The sequence below is a fragment of the Neoarius graeffei genome, chromosome 12 (genome assembly GCF_027579695.1).
Source record: "Neoarius graeffei isolate fNeoGra1 chromosome 12, fNeoGra1.pri, whole genome shotgun sequence".
NCBI classification, from domain to species: domain Eukaryota; kingdom Metazoa; phylum Chordata; class Actinopteri; order Siluriformes; family Ariidae; genus Neoarius; species Neoarius graeffei.
In genome coordinates this window covers 3293077-3312424 of record NC_083580.1, presented here as the reverse complement: position 1 = coordinate 3312424, position 19348 = coordinate 3293077, and the positions used below count along the sequence as shown (strand labels likewise).

At 39.9% G+C, this 19348-nt stretch overlaps 1 protein-coding gene across 1 annotated transcript in view; it reads right to left on the bottom strand.

Moving 5' to 3' along the window:
• The window catches only part of arhgap24 (Rho GTPase activating protein 24), a 197823-nt gene that overhangs the window by 79081 nt on the left and 99394 nt on the right, over nucleotides 1-19348 (bottom strand). The gene's annotated exons all lie outside the window — the stretch shown is intronic.

The window sequence follows — 19348 nt, the reverse complement described above, 5'->3', positions numbered from 1 at the left end:
AAATAGACAACCTTGTTCAATTAGCCCATTTTACCAGATGGAATATTGCATTGTTGTTATTTCAAAAGTCTTATTAAAATCATTAAAAGCATATTATCAGCCCCTTAAAGGGCCCCATGGCAGTGCTGGGCCCCTAGAATTGTTCTAACCTTTCCCCCCCGGCGGCGCCCATGGTCATACTTTTCTTCCATCAGGGTTCACTTTCCTTCCAGTCGTTCCTTGTTCCCCCTCTCCAAAGAGTAGGAGAAAGATCAGGATTGAAGAAGCGTATGTATGCAGTGCGCCCCCAGCCCGGAGGAAACGATGTGATGAGAAGCCTGTAAATCAGGAGCCTGCTGTCTGCCTCGCTCTGGGCTGGGAATCCAATCGAAGCTCTGGCACTGAGCCGACCAGCTCACCCTCTCACTCGCTCTATAAATACCGCATGTCCGCGTCCCCCAGTGAGCGCTAGCAGAAGGTATGTGGCTCCTGATCTAACGCAGGCCCAAGCGCTCAGTCATACAGTACAGCATACGTATATTTTATGAGGTTTATTATTTCCGTGAGCTGTTTGAAGTGATACAGCGATAAATCAAACCCACACACTGTTCAGCGCTGACCCTAAATTTAGCTGCTCACCAAAAACATCGTATGGCTAATGCTGCTAAAAACTTATAGCTACCATCGTCTAAATCATCATCATCATCACATACCCACAGACGGACCTGCTGAAGTGGTTTATCAAACAGACAACAGTAGATATTCTATAATCTCATTGGCATAAGCACTTTATTAAGATTTATCGTATCCTGTATGAGCGATGCTTATATATATGTATGTATGTATGCACAGGAGACTACTTCACTGAGCATTATTAACATAAAGTCTAAAATTCTCATAATACATTATTACGAAGCATTATAAACACGGTACTATACTACAGTCTACTATACAGAGACATTATGTTAATATACACTGCAGCTCCACTATAACAAACTCCTTGGGGAACGTCCAAATAGTTTTGTCACATCAGACACTCCGGTTTTATGCAAAATTTTCATCACATTCTCCTTTTCATGAATTCCTCCTTCCAAGTCACTATCACAGTTCACTGACTGAGTTAAAGGATCGCAAACGATGATTGATGAAACAGTGAAACAGATGATTGATTTCTTCATCCGTTATGAAAATGATGGAGGTGAACGCTGTATCATTCGCTGTCAATGTCCGAACACTGACTCGCTCTGTTTTCTGAATCTTCACCATTCAGTTCATTCATGTGTTGCAAATCAGTGATGTCATTTATGTTGTGCCGTGCTGTGGGGCTGGGTGGGGCCAGGAGAGGCTGGGTGGGGGTATAAAAACACTGCTGGGACACTTTAACTAGGTGTTAACTTTATCAGTATCAGCAGTCATTTCATCCTTTGATCACCGTTCTCGATAACTGTTTGTGATTGACACCTAACCGAAGCTCATTAAGCCTGTTTTATGGCGTTAACACGTTTTGTTAACTCGACTGCGGACTTTATTACTTACTGTTTGTCTCTGGGGGAAGACGAGCGCATGGCTTGGCTCAGTGGGTCACATAAACGGGTGAATGATGGATGTAATTACAGGAAGAGTGTTTATTCACAAACAGGCAGGCAAACAGGTCAGAAACGTAAGATGACAAAAGGCAGGGTCGTGAAACAGGCAACGGTCACGCAAGGCACAAACAGAACGGTGGAGGCAAAGATGAAAGGCAGAGTCCAAATACACAAAACACGGTCAAACAGATACAAAGGCTTGGCAGTGTGAGACACTCGGTACAGCGTGTATACTTCACCAAGTCTGCGTGTTTACAGAGGTGTTATAAACGCATGCTGTGATTGCGCTCGAATCCGGAACAGGTGCATGGTACTTTAATTAGTCTTAGCTAGTGTGCCTCAGATGCAAGTAATGGACACTTCTAGCCACTAATAACTGATCTAAATCATTAGCATCATTTGTCGATACATGGCATCTGTATTATAAAACTGTATTATATAAACTTCATAGAAATGTGTGTTTCCTGAAGAGGTTCGTGTCTAGAGTATAAAGACCTATTAATACAATATAATCATAACATGTTAGAACCCAATTAAAATATACAACCTTTGCCCACCACGTGATGCATGATGTAGTATCTTGAACTGGGTCATGGTGAAGCAGCAAACAATAGCAGAGAATTTAGGGCCACGTGGTTCTAAAGTCATTAATTGTTCTATTTAAAAAAAAAAACTAATAAAATTGGAAGTCCGTGATTTGAATTCAGTAGCTTTTGGTCCACTAAACAAAAATAATTGGGTGTCGGGAAAATTATTTTTATGACCTACACTTGAAAAATCTGAAACCAGTCTACCTTTAAAACCTTTCAATCTCAAAAGCATTCAATCACACAAACGATTTAACAAACCCACTGACAAAGTGTGCTTTTACTTTTATTCCATTACAAAGACGAAGCCTTTACACACACTCCTGTGTCGTGAGCCGGCAAACCAGCTGCAGTGTTGACTTTAGGATAAACTCCAAATCCAGCCATGTGTGAAATATTGATGGTAATGTGAGCCACTGATGAGCTGATGGAAGTGTGAGAACTCGACGTGTCAGCAAGAGGCCTCCAGCTTGGCTAGCGTGTTATGTAAACGTCTGAGTTTTCCGCTCATGAGTTCTCCGTCCATTGATCCTACTGTACTGTATTTCTACACCACACACACACACACACACACACACACACACACACACACACACACACACACACACACACTCGGACCCATCAACCTCTACTCCTCTTCAGGATATGTTCTTCAAGAAGAAGAAGAAGAAGAAGATTGGATCACAGAAGTGGAAATAAAATTCCAACAGGAAAAGATGACATTCAACTCGCTGCAAAAGTTCATTTGGTTAAAAATGTCCTTACTTTAAAAAAGAAAAAGAAAATATGAAGCTTTCTACAGACGGAAAAAAAACCCAACAATAATATCTGAATACTGGAAGGGATTACACTGTTAACACATCAGTGTCCATGAGCTAATTTTCAGATCACAACTGGAGGAAATAAAACTGAAATAATAAAAACACTGATGAGTTTTAAAATTATGGCTATAGTTTAAAATTAGACATTATAGATGACACACACTCAACGGCCACTTTAATAGGAACTTCTTGTTGATTCTAAGATCCCTGTTCTTGGCTGCAGGAGTGGAACCCAATGTGTTCTCTCTCTCTGTTGCATGCCGAGATGCTTTTCTGCTCACCACAGTTGTAAAGAGTGATTATATGAGTTACTATATCCTTCCTGGCACCAACCTTGAACCAATCTGGCCAATTTATCAACTCTGACCCTCTCTTATCAACAAGGCGTTTGTTTCCACAGATCTGTCGCTCCCTCCCTCACTCGACTCAGTGTTTTTTGTTTTTCGCACCATTCTGTGTAAACTCTCGAGACTGTTGTGTGTGAAAACCCCAGGAGGAGATCAGCAGTTTCTGAAATACTCAAACCAAAAATACTCATCTGGCTCAAACCAACACCCATACCGCAGTGGCAGAAAGAAAGTCACACTTCACTGTGAGAGCATGATTTTTCCCGTTCTGATGTTTGAACATCGGGAACATTAACTGAAGCTCTTGATTTGTATCTGTGTGATTTGATGCCTCAAGCGATCGGCTGATTAGAGAACTGCATTAAACAGAACAGCAGGTGGATGTAGGGGTGTTCCTAATAAAGTGGCCGGTGAGTGTATTTCCAAAAATCCAAAGCGGTCAGACTCTGCCATAACTCTGCCGTGATAATAATAATACACCCATGATGCACCGCACTTCCCTGACATTCACGTAAAGTAATATATAGCATTAAATGAAGCGAGTCCTCCTGGATACAGTTATATACACCAGCCTCGTCAAACTGGCAGAGGAGGAGGCGTCACGGTTATTTATAAATGATTATCTAGGTGTAACACAAAAACCTGGTTATAAATTTAATACATTTGAAGTTCTTCATACTCATATAATGTACCCAGTCTACCCAGTTAATTCCGTTGCTTATTATTTACAGGCCCCCGGGGCCATATTCTGAGTTTCTTTCTGAATTTGCAGATTTTATCTCAGAACTGGTTATTTCCTTAGACAAAGCTTTAGTTGTTGGAGATTTTAATATTCACGTCGATAACCCAGAAGACCCTTTGAAAACAGCATTTGTGTCCATTTTAGATTCAGTAGGGATTAATCAGAATGTCATAGGACCGACCCATAATGGTGGTCACACCCTCGATCTAATACTAACATTCGGGCTAAATGTAGAAAATATAGTCACACTTCCACAGTCTGAAGTTCTCTCAGATCATTATCCCATCTCATTCAAACTATGTCTGAGTAATAATATATGCACCTCACCACGCTACTGTATTAAACGTGCATTCACGTCAACTACTGCACAGAGCTTTATAAATGATCTCCCAGAGTTATCAGCTTTGATTGGGTCACTGTCAGCCCCTGCAGAACTTGATCAGGCAACTGAATGCTTAGAGTCAACATTCTGCCATACTTTAGATAATGTAGCTCCTCTTAAAAGGAAAATGGTCAGAGACAAAAAATTAGCACCCTGGTATAATGATGACACTCACGCATTAAAACAGACCACTCGAAAATTGGAACATAAATGGCATCAAACAAAATTGATAGTGTTCAAATTAGCGTGGAAGGAGAGCTTCCTGAAGTATAGAAAAGCTCTTAGTGCTGCGAGATCAACATATCTCTCCTCCCTAATAGAAGATAACAAAAATAATCCTAGATTCCTATTTAATACTGTAGCAAAATTAACCAGGAATAAGTCCACTATAGACACATGCACACCTGCAGTATGGAGTAGCAACGACTTCATGAATTTTTTTTAATGACAAAATTGAGAATATCCGACAAAAAATTCAAACTACTAATTTAAGGTCAGACAATGTAAATGACCCTGTAGTTAACAATATAACTGTATCAGATCAGCAATTAGAATGTTTTACTCCCCTTAGAGAAACTGAATTACTTTCATTAATCTCGGCATCAAAAGCCTCAACTTGTGTACTAGATCCCTTACCTACGTACACGTCTATTCAAACAGATAATACCTGAAGTAATTGAACCGCTTCTAAAAATAATAAATTCTTCTCTCAGGATTGGCTATGTACCCAAATCCTTTAAACTCGCAGTTATCAAACCCCTGATTAAAAAACCTGACCTCGATCCCTGTCAGCTGTCCAATTATCAGCCAATATCAAACCTCCCCTTTATCTCCAAGATCCTTGAAAAAGCTGTGGCACAGCAGTTATGCTCATATTTACATAGGAATAACATCCATGAAATGTATCAGTCAGGATTTAGACCTCATCATAGCACAGAGACAGCTCTGGTTAAAGTAGTAAACGACCTACTGTTGGCGTCTGATCAGGGCTGTGTCTCGCTGCTTGTGTTGCTTGACCTTAGTGCAGCATTTGATACCATTGATCATTCCATTCTTCTGGATAGACTAGAAAATGTTGTGGGAGTTAAGGGAATGGCCCTCTCCTGGCTCAGCTCTTATTTAACTGATCGCTATCAGTATGTTGATATAAATGGTGATATTTCTAGACATACTGAGGTAAAGTTTGGTGTTCCACAAGGTTCTGTCTTGGGTCCACTGCTTTTTCTTTATATATGTTCCCTCTGGGTGATATTATTCATAAACATTGTATTAGTTTCCACTGTTATGCTGATGACACACAGTTGTATGTTTCTGCAAAACCTGATGAGAGACACCAGCTTAATAGAATTGAGGAATGTGTGAAGGACATTAAACACTGGATGCTTATTAATTTCCTTCTGCTTAACTCTGACAAGACTGAAGTACTTGTACTCGGACCACATGCAGCTAGAAGTAAGTTTTCTGATTCCACAGTAACTCTGGATGGCCTTTCTGTTTCTTCATGTGCAGCAGTAAAAGACCCCAGTGATTATTGACCCCAGTCTTTCATTCGAAACTCATATTGATAACATTACCCGGATAGCTTTCTTTCATCTCAGAAATATTGCTAAGATAAGAAATTTAATGTCACTACATGATGCGGAAAAACTAGTCCATGCTTTCGTTCCCTCCAGGTTGGATTATTGTAATGCCTTACTGTCTGGATGTTCCAATAGGAGCATAAACAAGCTCCAGTTAGTTCAAAATGCCGCAGCAAGAGTCCTTACTAGAACTAGAAAATATGACCCCATCACACCTGTCTTATCCACACTGCATTGGCTCCCAATCAAATTTCGTATTGATTATAAAATACTACTTTTGACCTTTAAAGCACTGAATGGTCTCGCACCACAGTACCTGAGTGAACTTCTGCTCCTCTATGACCCACCACGCCTACTTAGATCAAAAGGTGCAGGCTATCTGCTGGTACCTCGTATAGTGAAGGCTACATCAGGGGGCAGAGCCTTTTCTTACAAAGCCCCACAGTTATGGAACAGCCTTCCAGGTAGTGTTCGGGAATCAGACACAGTCTCAGTGTTTAAGTCTCGGCTGAAAACATATCTGTTTAGTCAAGCCTTGTGTTAATGGTGTTTATGAGGTAAAGGTGTAGATCTGGAGGATCCTCAGACAGAGTGTTTTGGTAAACTGGGATGTATGGATGCTATCAGTCCCCCACTCACTTGCTCACTCGAGTTTGTTGACAGTGTAGTGGCTGGCTGCTTTATGTCCCGGGGCCCCTCATGCCTGTGTTACCTTCTGGCTCTCCCCTTTTAGTTATGCTGTCATAGTTAGTTTTGCTGGAGTCCCTGCTTGTACTCAGTGCAATATGTATACTGTTCCTACTTATTCAGGTGACATTGGGCATACCTAACAACCTGTGTTTTCTCTCCCTCTCTCTCTCTCTCTCCCCCTCCCCCCAAATCTGTCCCTCTGAGTTACATGGAGTCAACAGGAAATCTTTTGGTGGAGAGGGTGGAGACCTCAACTGGCTCTCGTAGCCTGCAGGGAATCGGCTGTCAGACATTCTGTCGCATGTCCCAGACCCGGTGAAATGTAACTGAATTGTCTTGGCCAGCCCTAAGGGTCCCATCTGCATCTGCCTACACTCACTCTGATCTACCGTATAATTCCAACTGTCTCATTGCTGAGGAGTGTGCTCCCATCACCCAATCAAGCATCCAGCCAGAGCAGGTCATGATATTTTTTAACCATATTAACATGCCATTGTTGTGTATTATGCCTGATGTCAGGACTCTCGTCTCTGCGAGCCTACCACACAGTTATTTTTAGACATTGACACCTGTTGCCTACACTTATTCAGGTGACATTGGGCATACCTAACAACCTGTGTTTTCTCTCCCTCTCTCTCCCCCCCCCCAAAAAAAAATCTGTCCCTCTGAGTTACATGTCGGTCCTGGGATCGAGATGCTGAACCTCTTCAGCTCCTCGGACCTGCCTGATCCATCCTGGTCCCCTGTGTCTGGCTGGAGTCTCATCGCATCGTTCCTGTGGAGGACGGCCCCATGTGGACAGTTTAAAGTCACACCTGGAAGACGCTCTGGATTCTTACAGTAATGCTTTTATGGCTGAGGACTACAGTTGACTTGCTAACTTTAGGACTGCAGTTGTCATGAACAGTTTTGCACTCAAGTTTCCATCAATGAAGAGTTTATAACATCAACGAAACTGTCTTCATGTTAAAACTGTTAATGTTATAGTCATGTTGTCTGTTGTTGCCCAAATGAGGATGGGTTCCCTTTTGAGTCTGGTTCCTCTCGAGGTTTCTTGCTCATGTCGTCTGAGGGAGTTTTTCCTTGCCACCGTCGCCACAGGCTTGCTCATTGGGGATAGATTAGGGATAAAATTAGCTCATGTTTTAAAGTGCCATTCCACCATTGGATGTATTCTTTGGCATAAAATACAATATATTTTATGACAACATGACTAGACAGAGAAATCTTTTAGCTTCAAAATGATATATCAAACATAATTTTTTGACAACGACAAGTATATTAATTTTGCGACCAAAGTCACCTACCCTTTTAATTTCCGCGGGGTAGTGAAACGTGATGTCATCGGCAGGTTCCCCTTCTTGTGTACCATGTGTCGGTCTATTTTTAGACCAGGAAACCCCCAAAGTGAGAGAGTCATTTCTCCTCGTATATGGGGGCCAAAAAAATTGCGAAAAATTTTGAGTTAATCTTTCAGTTAGCTAGATTTATTGGTATTAGCTAGATTTATTGGTATTATTTTTATCGCGTTCTATCCGCCATTGCTGATAATATGTGCCACGTCACACGTCACGTGGTACACAAGAAGGGGAACCTGCCGATGACATCACGCGCGGAAATTAAAAGGGTAGGTGACTTTGGTCGCAAAATTAATATACTTGTCGTTGTCAAAAAATTATGTTTGATATATCATTTTGAAGCTAAAAGATTTCTCTATCTAGTGATACCATTTATATATGTTGTCAAAATATATTGCATTTTATGCCAAAGAATACATCCAATGGTGGAATGGCACTTTAAGTCGTTCAAATTCTGTAAAGCTGCTTTGTGACAATGTTCGTTGTTAAAAGCGCTATACAAATAAACTTGACGTGACTTGACGTCGTCCCTCTTTTCCTCTCCCACACACTCATTATGAGAACCTTCTTCTAAAGGTCACCTCGCTCAGAGATGACTCAGAAGAATAACATGGAAAAAAATCCCAAAACAATTCTGTCATACAGATTAAAGGTTAATAGACTATGAATAAAAAGCTATAATTGGGAAAAAAAAGTCTAAATAAATAGCACTCACATTCAAGTGCATTTGTTTGAACATTTAAATAAAGCTGTTTTGCATCATGGCTGCTGGACTTTTCATGAAATTCAAATTCAGCTTTGCAGCAGGAAGTCGTGTCGAACCGTATACTGTATTGTCTTCATGGTGAGCTGTGTTTATGGGACGCACTGAATTAGATTTTCAGTTCCACACCAAATCTGTGCAAGAAACAAACACACCAAGACACAGAGTGAGGCAGAAAGAAAGAGAAAGAAAGAAAGAAAGAAAGAAAGAAAGAAAGAAAGAAAGAAAGAAAGAAAGAAAGAAAGAAAGAAATTAAGAAAGAAAGAGAATGAAAGAAAGAAAGAAAGGCAAGCTGTCATACCCTGGAGAGAAAGAAAGAAAGAGTCTGGAATCTCATTTTTCTCCTCCGAGCACATAGTAGTTGATCAGAAGTCATTAGACGGAATCATTATTCATTCTGTGATCCAAATGTTTTACATAAAAGTTGAATTAGCTCTTTTCATTATATTATTATCAATCACACGTTAAATTGGATTTTCCATTTTGACAGGTGAACAAACAAATGAACAAATAAAATAAATAAATAAACCCCCCAAAAAAGTGGACCAAAAGAATGTCAGGATGTAATCTCCAGTGGCATAGCTCCCCACAGTCCCACCCACCAAAAGGTGCATGAGGGTAAATCCCACACCACCTGCACAGCTGCCGCGACACCACCGGGCAACATCACTTGGAACACCACGCCAAGCACAGAAGCACCGCCACACAGAGCTCTGGGCAACTCCAATGTTAAAGAGAACAAGCTCACTGCAGTCCATAGCAAGCACAACACACATCACCCATGGTGGATCAAGGCCTGAGGAAACCGACGCCCAAAACTGGGTCTGGAGCTATACCACAACTGGCAGACGAAACATTCAAACAAAGAACAAACATCAAACCATCGTAGTAGTTCTACCGTGGTTAATCTCCTGTTTTGAGAAAGACTTCGTCTACGTCCACATTAATACATTTTTTCTTTAAAATAATCACGATAAGCATTTTAGCTCAGGATCAGAAATACTCCATCTGTACTAACACACCTGAAAACGTATATCACATGACCGTTCATGTACACTATGCGTGGGCGTGTCGATATACACAGCTGATAAATAGCTGCTTGGTTTCTTCCAGGAAAGGGTCATGTGATAGGAGTGTGACGAATCAGGGAAGGAGACGTGATGACTGATGAGACCCGGATGATCAGGAAGTTAACGTGGGTTTCTGCTAGTCTGGTTAACACCAGACCATATCACAAGTGAAATATGGTCTGGAATCCGCCTATTGAATTTCTCGTAGGGGAGGTGTGGTTTACGATTGTCAACGGCCATTTATTGGACGTTGCGAATGTCTATCATTTGGCGTATGGCCAATCATGGCCCATGGCCAATCATGGCAGTTGTACCCGGTGACGTAGTTAGAGCGACGAAGAAGACGAAGAAGAGAAGGAAAGAGAAGGCAAAACAAAAATAGGAAAACAATGGCACCGAACGATTACTGCCGTTTTAAAACAAACTTTCGCTCTAAACTATTCAGAAGTGTCTAAAGCTTGATCGAAAGTTTGGTTCGTATCGCTCGCCACCATGTTAAATGTGATCCGTAAACAGTTCCAAATAAACTACAAGCTTCCGTTTGTCGAGTAGTACGCGTCACCGTCTTTCCACCCCTCCCCACTCTCTGATTGGCTCCCTAACTCAGGCGAGCCTTTAGACCATAGTTTCCATGCTGTCTTTTCAGATCAGAACGACTGTGCAAAGCAGCATGGGATTTCCCAGGCTAGGTTTCTGCATCATCGTTTCCAAAAATCTTCATTTTTCACCCATCTATACTAAAACATGCTTTGGGGGAAGCCATGGGCAAATGGTTAGAGAAGCAGCTTTAGGACCAAAAGGTTCCCAGTTCAATTCCCTGGACCAGCAGGAATGGCTGAAGTGCCCTTGAGCAAGGCATCTAGCCCCTAACTGCTCCCCAGGCTGCTCTGGGTATGCTGTACATCGCTCTGGATAATGTAATCTGATGTAAAACTATAACGAGGCAAAGAGCATTTCCAAAACTCGGGCGTGGTGTGAACACCAAGTGTAAATGTAGCAAAAGTGATGTTGCAAAAGTACAAGGTCTACAAAGACACAGCAACCAAATCACATTACGAATCCTTGTGCTTTGACGCTAAATCCCCTGCGAGGTAAATCATGCTAATCCTGCTCCGAATTATCTTGCGCCCCTGACAAGTACAATTTCCCTGCCAGCAGGTAGGAGCAGATAGTGACTAGTGTACAATGTTCCTCACAGGTTCTCACACAGCACAAGGAGGCTTTCTGTTTGAAACATTCTCAGGTTAAAATCTCATTATGTCGAAGACAATCAAGCTGTGCAGTTAAGAACGAACGGGAAGTTTGATGTCAGAGCTCCAGAACTCCAGCGGAGACCTCATCCGCTCACTCATCAGCTCTCCGTTCCTGCTCAATTTCCACTTTTCATTCTCAGAGAAGTCGTTTAAAATCTCCAGCTCTCAGAGATGGTTATTACTGACGTTTGCTATGGAAAATGGACTTGGATGCAGATTGTTACTGAGCTGCTGTGCTGGGAAAGAAGATCAAGTCCCTGAGTGAACGTTTGGTTTGAACTTTAGATGACTGGCTTCATGGATTTGGATGGAAAGGTTTACTGATGGAATGAACGGACATAAAACCTTGAGAACTTGAGAACCTTGAACTGTCTGGATTGGATTTGATTGGATATTGGAGAAAACATTTGGAAATTGATAAATATAAACAGCAAGGATAATGGAATGCTTTGTGGTGTGCTAGGATAGGAAAATAATCAATAATGTAGTACTGTAATTGTTCTACAAGTGAAATGTTTTGTTTCTCTTATAATAAAGAAATTTGTAACAATTACAGTTTTTAAGTCATACTTTTTATCCATTTAGAGTTACGTTTATTGCAGTGGGATATCCTTGAAATAAGTAAATTTCTGTTCTTGGTTATGTTATAGCAGCTATAAACAGTCGTTCCCTCACCAGCGTCTTTATTCTCTTTGGAAGTTAATAAAACAAAAACAAAAAAATGCAGCTTGTCGTGTTACATTAATAAAAATCTTAGGTTTGCGGCTGCGCATCAGAGAAGAGGACCCCGCTAACGACTTTCGTCTGAAGCTAATCGAGACGTTTCCTCTCATCTCATCTTTGATGTGAAATTATTCTGAAAAATTCATGAAGATAAATCAACAAGTTCTGCAGTTCAACACATGATGAAAAGCCAGGAAATGTCTGTGATGAAAACATTCACATTTACAAGATCTGAACATGTTTACAAGGATGTTGGAGAAGGAAAACAAACAGAGGAAAATGCAAATCCAGATGTCAAATGAATGAAACTGGAAACAGAAGTTTATTCTTGTGATTATTATAAGAGCTGATTGTTTCATTTTATAAATTAAATGAAATGTTTATTGTAATTTTTCTTAATCTAGTATGTATTTTATTCACTTATTCATTTAAAAAACCCCACTTTGGTTTAACCTTGTAGCAATCCATGTTGCATTAATTTTGCTGTGCCATGTTATAAACCACACAGGAACTATGCTAGTTCCTATATGCTAACAATTAGCATAACATTATTATTATTATTATTATTATTATTATTATTGCTTACCTAACTGGTTAGCAATGGAGCAAATGTCTCCTGTTATTCTGCCTTGAAATTAATCACACATTGACATTTTTTTGCCAAAACAAAGTTTTTTATCTTAGGATTTTAGCATTTTACCTTAGCTAGCATGTATCTTTGTTCATAGTAAGCATTAGCACAAATCTAGCTACAACAAAATCATTATAGACTTTAAATTTATGAAACAGTGAATTTACTAGGTGTAATTTTAAATCATAACTTTACAGCTAATGCTACATAAATACTGAACTATTTTTACGATGATATTTCCTTGAACACTCTGCATGCTCGTGCTCATATAGTTAAGTTCTGAAAGAGGAATGCTGATACATGATGATGTTTAACAGTTATTCCACGAAATCGAGTTGTACATGAGCTGATAGTTGACGAGGCGCGCAGCACTGAGTTGTGTATAATCCATGTACGACAAGATTGAGTGAAATAACTGTTTTATTCTATCCACATTCACTGGATTTTGAGAAGCAGAGCATTTTTATTTTTTGCAAATTTGATCAATAAAAACTTCCTACAAAACGTCCGACAAAATGATTTCCGCTTAGAATGTAAACAAACCGTGAAATGACAGGAGCAATTTGTGAAAAATGCGATAATAATAATAATTTTTGAAAAATAAAAAAGATACATTCTTAGCATCAAATACTTTTATTCCATATTTTGTTGCTTTTTCTTTTTGTAATTTTTGGGGGTTTGTTTTTGAGTAGAGTTTTTATTTCGTCCTCAGTTGCTTCAACAACACACTCTGCCATTTTGTTTTTCTCTACTCACGGTATATGAGCTGATATCCTAGTAGTAGAGTAGCCAATTAGAGCGTGCAATTGCTCATATCCAGTGAATGTGGATAGAATAATTCCGGTTATTCACAGATGACACACAAGATACTGTAAATGGAATAAACAGAACGGGATAACGGGATAAAATTTGATGAACGGAATAATGAAAGCTCAATTACAAAGGGTAGCTAGTTATAGAAACTTAACATTAGTTAGCACATTTCCTGGGTGGTTTATTCTCCAGCTAAGGAACTGCCAAGCTAAATTACTGCAAGAAGGAATCCTACGTATGGTAAATATTTATGTGAATTACATGAAATTAATAATAAAAATAATTCAAGGCTTTTCTAGACTTTTTAATAATAGAAAAGCGGAAAATCAGCGAAATCGAGCAGCTAATCATTTATGTATCTCGGCTGCTGTCGCTCTATGCCTCCAGGCTGCGATTCTGCAGATGGCAGGAGCTGAACAGTTTTTCCTTCTGGCTCTGAGAACTAATAACATTCATGAATTATAAAAAGCAAACACTTCGAATGAATCAGTATTCATTTGCAGTTCGCAGCTTCTCATTAGCACCAAAAGGTCGAGAGCAGCGGCACTAAAACTACATGACATTTTTCTTTCTAAATGAAACACTGCGTTCAGGAAACTCCACGTTCTGAACATCTTTCAGTTTCCCTGCTCTAATAAATGCTTCAGTTATTGGGATTGATTACTGTAACAAATTTACACCCGCTCACACTCAACTCACACTTAGCATTAGCATGCAATGTATCCTTCGCAGATGTGAAGCTAATTAACTGTAGCCTGTGCACAGCTTTTTCAGTAACAAGCACAATAACGTATCGTAAAGTCACTGATCTGGATTGGTCATCAGGTAGGTGTTGATTCATTTCCCATAACAGCAGATCTGAGAGTAGTGAAACTGTAAATCACAGGTTTATATGAATGAGCTCATTGTGATATGCTATCATTATGGTTTCTATAGTAACAGCTCATTCACAGGGACTCGTATGGAAGATGTACAAGTTTCCTGTAAGGAGACGTTTATTTAACATTTTTGGAAGGAGTCTCCAGTGTCAGTAAAAGTCAGAGGTAAAGCTGTAACTTGAATCAAACTACGAATCATATCAGGGATCAAAGACTCAAACCGTGAATCAAAAGAAAACAGAAAACAGATTAAAAACATACATTTGGTGATATGATTCTCTCTACGGAGACATTTAACATTTTTGGAAGGAGTCTCCAGTGTTAGAGTTTTATAACAGTGAAAACTAAAGCTGTAACTTCAATTGAATCAGGGATCAAGTTAGGTATTAAAGAAACAAAGTAGGAATCATTTCAGGAATCGCATTCAAAATAGGAATCAACTAATCAAGCTAGGAGTCAAAGAATCAAACTAAGGAACAAATTAGGAATCACAATCAAAATAGTCAAATAAAAAATAAAATAAAAATTTAAAAAATCAAATAATCAAATGAGGAGTCAAGGTATCAAACGAGGAATCAAAGAATCAACTTAGGAATCAAACAATCAAACTAAGGAACAAATTAGGAATCACAATCAAAATAGGAATCAAATTGGGAATCAAACAAGGAGTCAAATAATCAAGCTAAGAAACAATTTAGGAATCAAACTAGGAATCAAAGAATCAAACTAGGAATCGAATTAGGAATCAAATATGGAAACTAGAAATCAAATAAAGAAACAAATTAGGAATCACAATCAAATTAAGAATTAAATAATCAAACAAGGAATCAAATAATCAAACTAGGATTCGAAGAATCAAACAAGGAATTAAATTAGGAATCAAATATTCAAACAAGGAGTCGAAGAATCCAACGAAGAGACAAATCAAACTAGACATCAAACTAGGAATCAAAAGAAAACAGAAAACATTAAAAACACTTGTAACTATAGAAATGACGACGCTTTCTGTAAGGAGATGTTTATTTAACATTTTTGGAAACAGTCAGAAGTAAAGTGTTCCCAAATCTTTTCAATAAAGAGGTTTTTCTGCATCTAGAAGACAAGTTTATTTATTTATTTGTTTATTTAAATTAACTTCAAGAGAAAGAGAGTTTGGTGAGAAAAGGCCGTTTATAGCTGCTATAACGTAAGTGAGAACAGGAACGAACGTGTACGGAGTGCGGTTTTATCCTGGTCAGACTCATGGTGGTGTGAATTATAAATGCATTTTATATTTTAAGAAGTGCATAAGAAAATATCGCAGGAAGGTGCAGACAGAAATAATAACTGTTGAAGCAGATGGGAATCTTACACACACCTTCAGCTTTGAGCAGAAAAACATGAAAGCCGCTCAACTGACATTCTGTTTGATACGACAGCCGAGCAACTTGATGGACTCGCTTTCAACAAATCTTCTGATGTCTGGTGTCATCCTCCGGCACCGAAGCATTAAACTCAGAGACCTGTGTTCTCAGGAAGCGCTTCTCCAGAACATCACTGTCATGATCAGTACTTTATATGTCACTAATCACGGAGGCTAATTTTTCTTAGCTAGCACTTTGTTAATAAATATTTTATTCTGACGGTTTAAAGGAACACCGACAGTGGAAACAAAACACAGCAGTCAGAACCTCCATGGCTTTCCTTCATCGTGAAAAATACCAATCTGGTGTCAGTTTAAAACTTTTGAAAACAAAGCGCTAGCTTTATTCTTCATTTCTGGAGTGCATTCATTCAGTACACAGAGGGTGCACATATTTTTAATCACATCAAAAATGTCTTGATCTTATGTTCTCAGGTCGTATTTTTCTCTTTTCTTCTTTCCCTCCTTTCCCTTTCTGTCCATTTCCTGTATCTTTCTTTCGCTAGAAATGTTCTTCCTTGCTTTATTTCCAGTCTCTTTCTGCATTTTCTATTTTTTCCTTTTATTTATTCATTTGTACATGAAAGGGTTGTACTGATGGACAGAATACTTATACAACCAAAATCCAAAAAACATTACTTTTAGTTTATTCAGCAACACGAACAAACTACTTTCTGTCCACCATTTTGCTCAGACTGCAATGTTTTTGTAATTGTTCACTTCACCACTTGGAGGCACTGGAGTCATTTTATTAAAACTCAACACCACTTCTGCTAAAAAACCGTGAGAGGAACATGAGGGAAGAATTACAGCACAGTTAGAGCATGAAGTCCATTGCGAACGCCAAGGTCAAGGAGCGATCCTTCAGCAGGCTTGAATATTAAAATGGGACGTTTGTGTTAGATTTTTTTCAGCGCTGTATCTAATGCATGCGGTGAACGCTGGGGAAATATCTCATCTCATCTCATCTCATTATCTCTAGCCGCTTTATCCTTCTACAGGGTCGCAGGCAAGCTGGATCCTATCCCAGCTGACTACGGGCGAAAGGCTGGGTTCACCCTGGACAAGTCGCCAGGTCATCACAGGGCTGACACATAGACACAGACAACCATTCACACTCACATTCACACCTACGCTCAATTTAGAGTCACCAGTTAACCTAACCTGCATGTCTTTGGACTGTGGGGGAAACCGGAGCACCCGGAGGAAACCCACGCGGACACGGGGAGAACATGCAAACTCCGCACAGAAAGGCCCTCGCCGGCCACGGGGCTCGAACCCGGACCTTCTTGCTGTGAGGCGACAGCGCTAACCACTACACCACCGTGCCACCCCGCTGGGGAAATATATACAATAATGATCGGTATATTTATTTTAATATTGAGGCTGAAATTTGTGTACACCATATATATGAAAAAACAGCAGTACTACAGTGGGAAAAAGGTTAAATTAAGAATTAAAAAATAACTAAATCTATTTTAAAGAAAGAGAAAATAATCAAGTAATTTGGTGCTTTATAGCAGCTGTATTTGTTATAGGTTATAAGCACTATCTATCTATCTATCTATCTATCTATCTATCTATCTATCTATCTATCTATCTATCTATCTATCCAGGGTGCGATTTGTCAAAAAACCAGAAGGGGGGATGTTTTTTTTTTTTTTTTAATCATGAAACGTCACAAAATTAAGGTAACAATAGGCTAACAGCTCAATAACATCCGATGATATCAAATGAATAACACTAAATGAAAACGAACACTAAACCAGAGATAGTAAATTCATCTTCCTATCTCTCTGACTAAATACACGAACACTAACACACAACAAAGTTCGCATTGCTTGTCGCGTTGCTGTGATGTTTCTCTCCCTCCGGATTAAATGGACAGTGACTCGAAAATCACTAAAATACACGAATACTAAATGAACAGTTTGCTCTAATGGCGCAGTTCATGTGGCCTTTTCTGCTTTCCCGTCGGCGCGCTATCCGCCGCGTTTCGCCCTTCTTTAATCTACATTTCTGCGAATTTCTCAGCAGGGAAGGACCGCACGTCTGGCCCATTGACAGCGAGGAAAAGAAGGCTGTCAGTGTGGATACATTCATTCTGTTGCGCTCATCAGTAAGGACGTGATTCATGGCGCTAAATCCACGTTCACACTCTGGTTATTATCTACAATGTATCTATTTGCTGGGGACGTTTGTGAACATCAAAGCTGCCACTTCGGGTCATTTTGAAAGTGAGTGCAATGTAGACCATAGAAAACTGTGTCACAACATGCCTGTCATGTCAACTTTTTTTTGGTTTGTTTGTTTGGGTTGTCCCCGAGGATTTTTTTTCAGCAGAGATAAAAACCAGAGGGGGGGGGATGATCCCCACCATCCCCCCCAGCAAATCGCACCCAGTATCTATCTATCTATCTATCTATCTATCTATCTATCTATCTATCTATCTATCTATCTATCTATCTATCTATCTATCTCTTATCCTTCCCTTTCTCTTTCCTTTTGTCTTTCTAATGATGATGATGATAACCACTTCTCTTATGTTGAAATCTAGTCCTTGAAAAATCTGGTTCTTGGTTCTACTATCAACTTGTTGGCGCTACTTTTGAACCAGTTCTCCAGGCTGAGAGCTGGTTCTTTGGCTGTCAAGAAACGTGAAGGACTGGTTTGAGATTAGGCACTGGCTCTGAACTAGCCCTCAATCTGCCTTGGTGGAAAAGGACGATGAGATGTTTGGACCTGACAGCTTCAGCTTCTTCTGTAAACAGCAAAGGTTATGACAGTGCCCCTGTACACAAAGCACAAGAGCTCCATGAAGCTCCATGGTGTGTGAAAGTTGGAGTGAAGAACTCGAGTGTCCTGCACAGAGCCCTGACTGAACTCAACTCAACTGAACACCTTTGGGAATGAACTGATGAGATGTATTTTCCCAAAATGGTGTAATTCATTTTAAAAAAAAAGAAATTACTAATTAAATCCAGACAGTTCCTGATCATTCTCTAATACCCCATCTCCACCAAGGTGAACTAGGTGCTAGTTCTGGGCTGGTGCCAGCACTGGTTTGGGGATGGTTCAACTTGAGAACCTTCTAAGAACCGGTCTGCTTTTTCACAGACTGGAGAATCACCATAAAACCATGTCACTACGTCACTGTATACATCTGTACACGTCCACACTTTCCCAGCAACGCTAGCACCACCACCACCACCAACAACAACAACAACAACAACAGATGACTGGATGAGGCAGACTAGATCCTACACTAGCTCTGGTTTTTTTAATGATGATCACAAAGTTTGTTGGTCATGATAATCCTGCCCCCAACCCCTGATGTATGTAAACGGTTCTTGGTTCTAGACCATCAACATATCGGTGCTGCTTTTGAACCAGGTTTCCAGGCTGAGAGCTGGTTCTTTGGTTCTTAGGTTCTTTGGCTGTCAAGAAACGTGATTTGAGATTAGGCACCAGCTATGATCCAGCCCTCGATCTGCCTTGGTGGAAAAGATGTTTGGACCTGACAGCTTCAGCTTCTTCTGTAATCTGTAGCCAAGATTATGGACTAAATTGTAGAAGATAGAGATTTGTGAAGTCGATTAACCAATAATCCATAGTCTCATATGGCGACAGCCCTGATTTGATTTGATTTGACCTGCTGGCTGAAAACACAGGCTGGATGTAACAGGCACTTGGGCTCGAGCTGCCAATACCCGCTGATCTCAGCATGATCCCTTTAAAGGAGA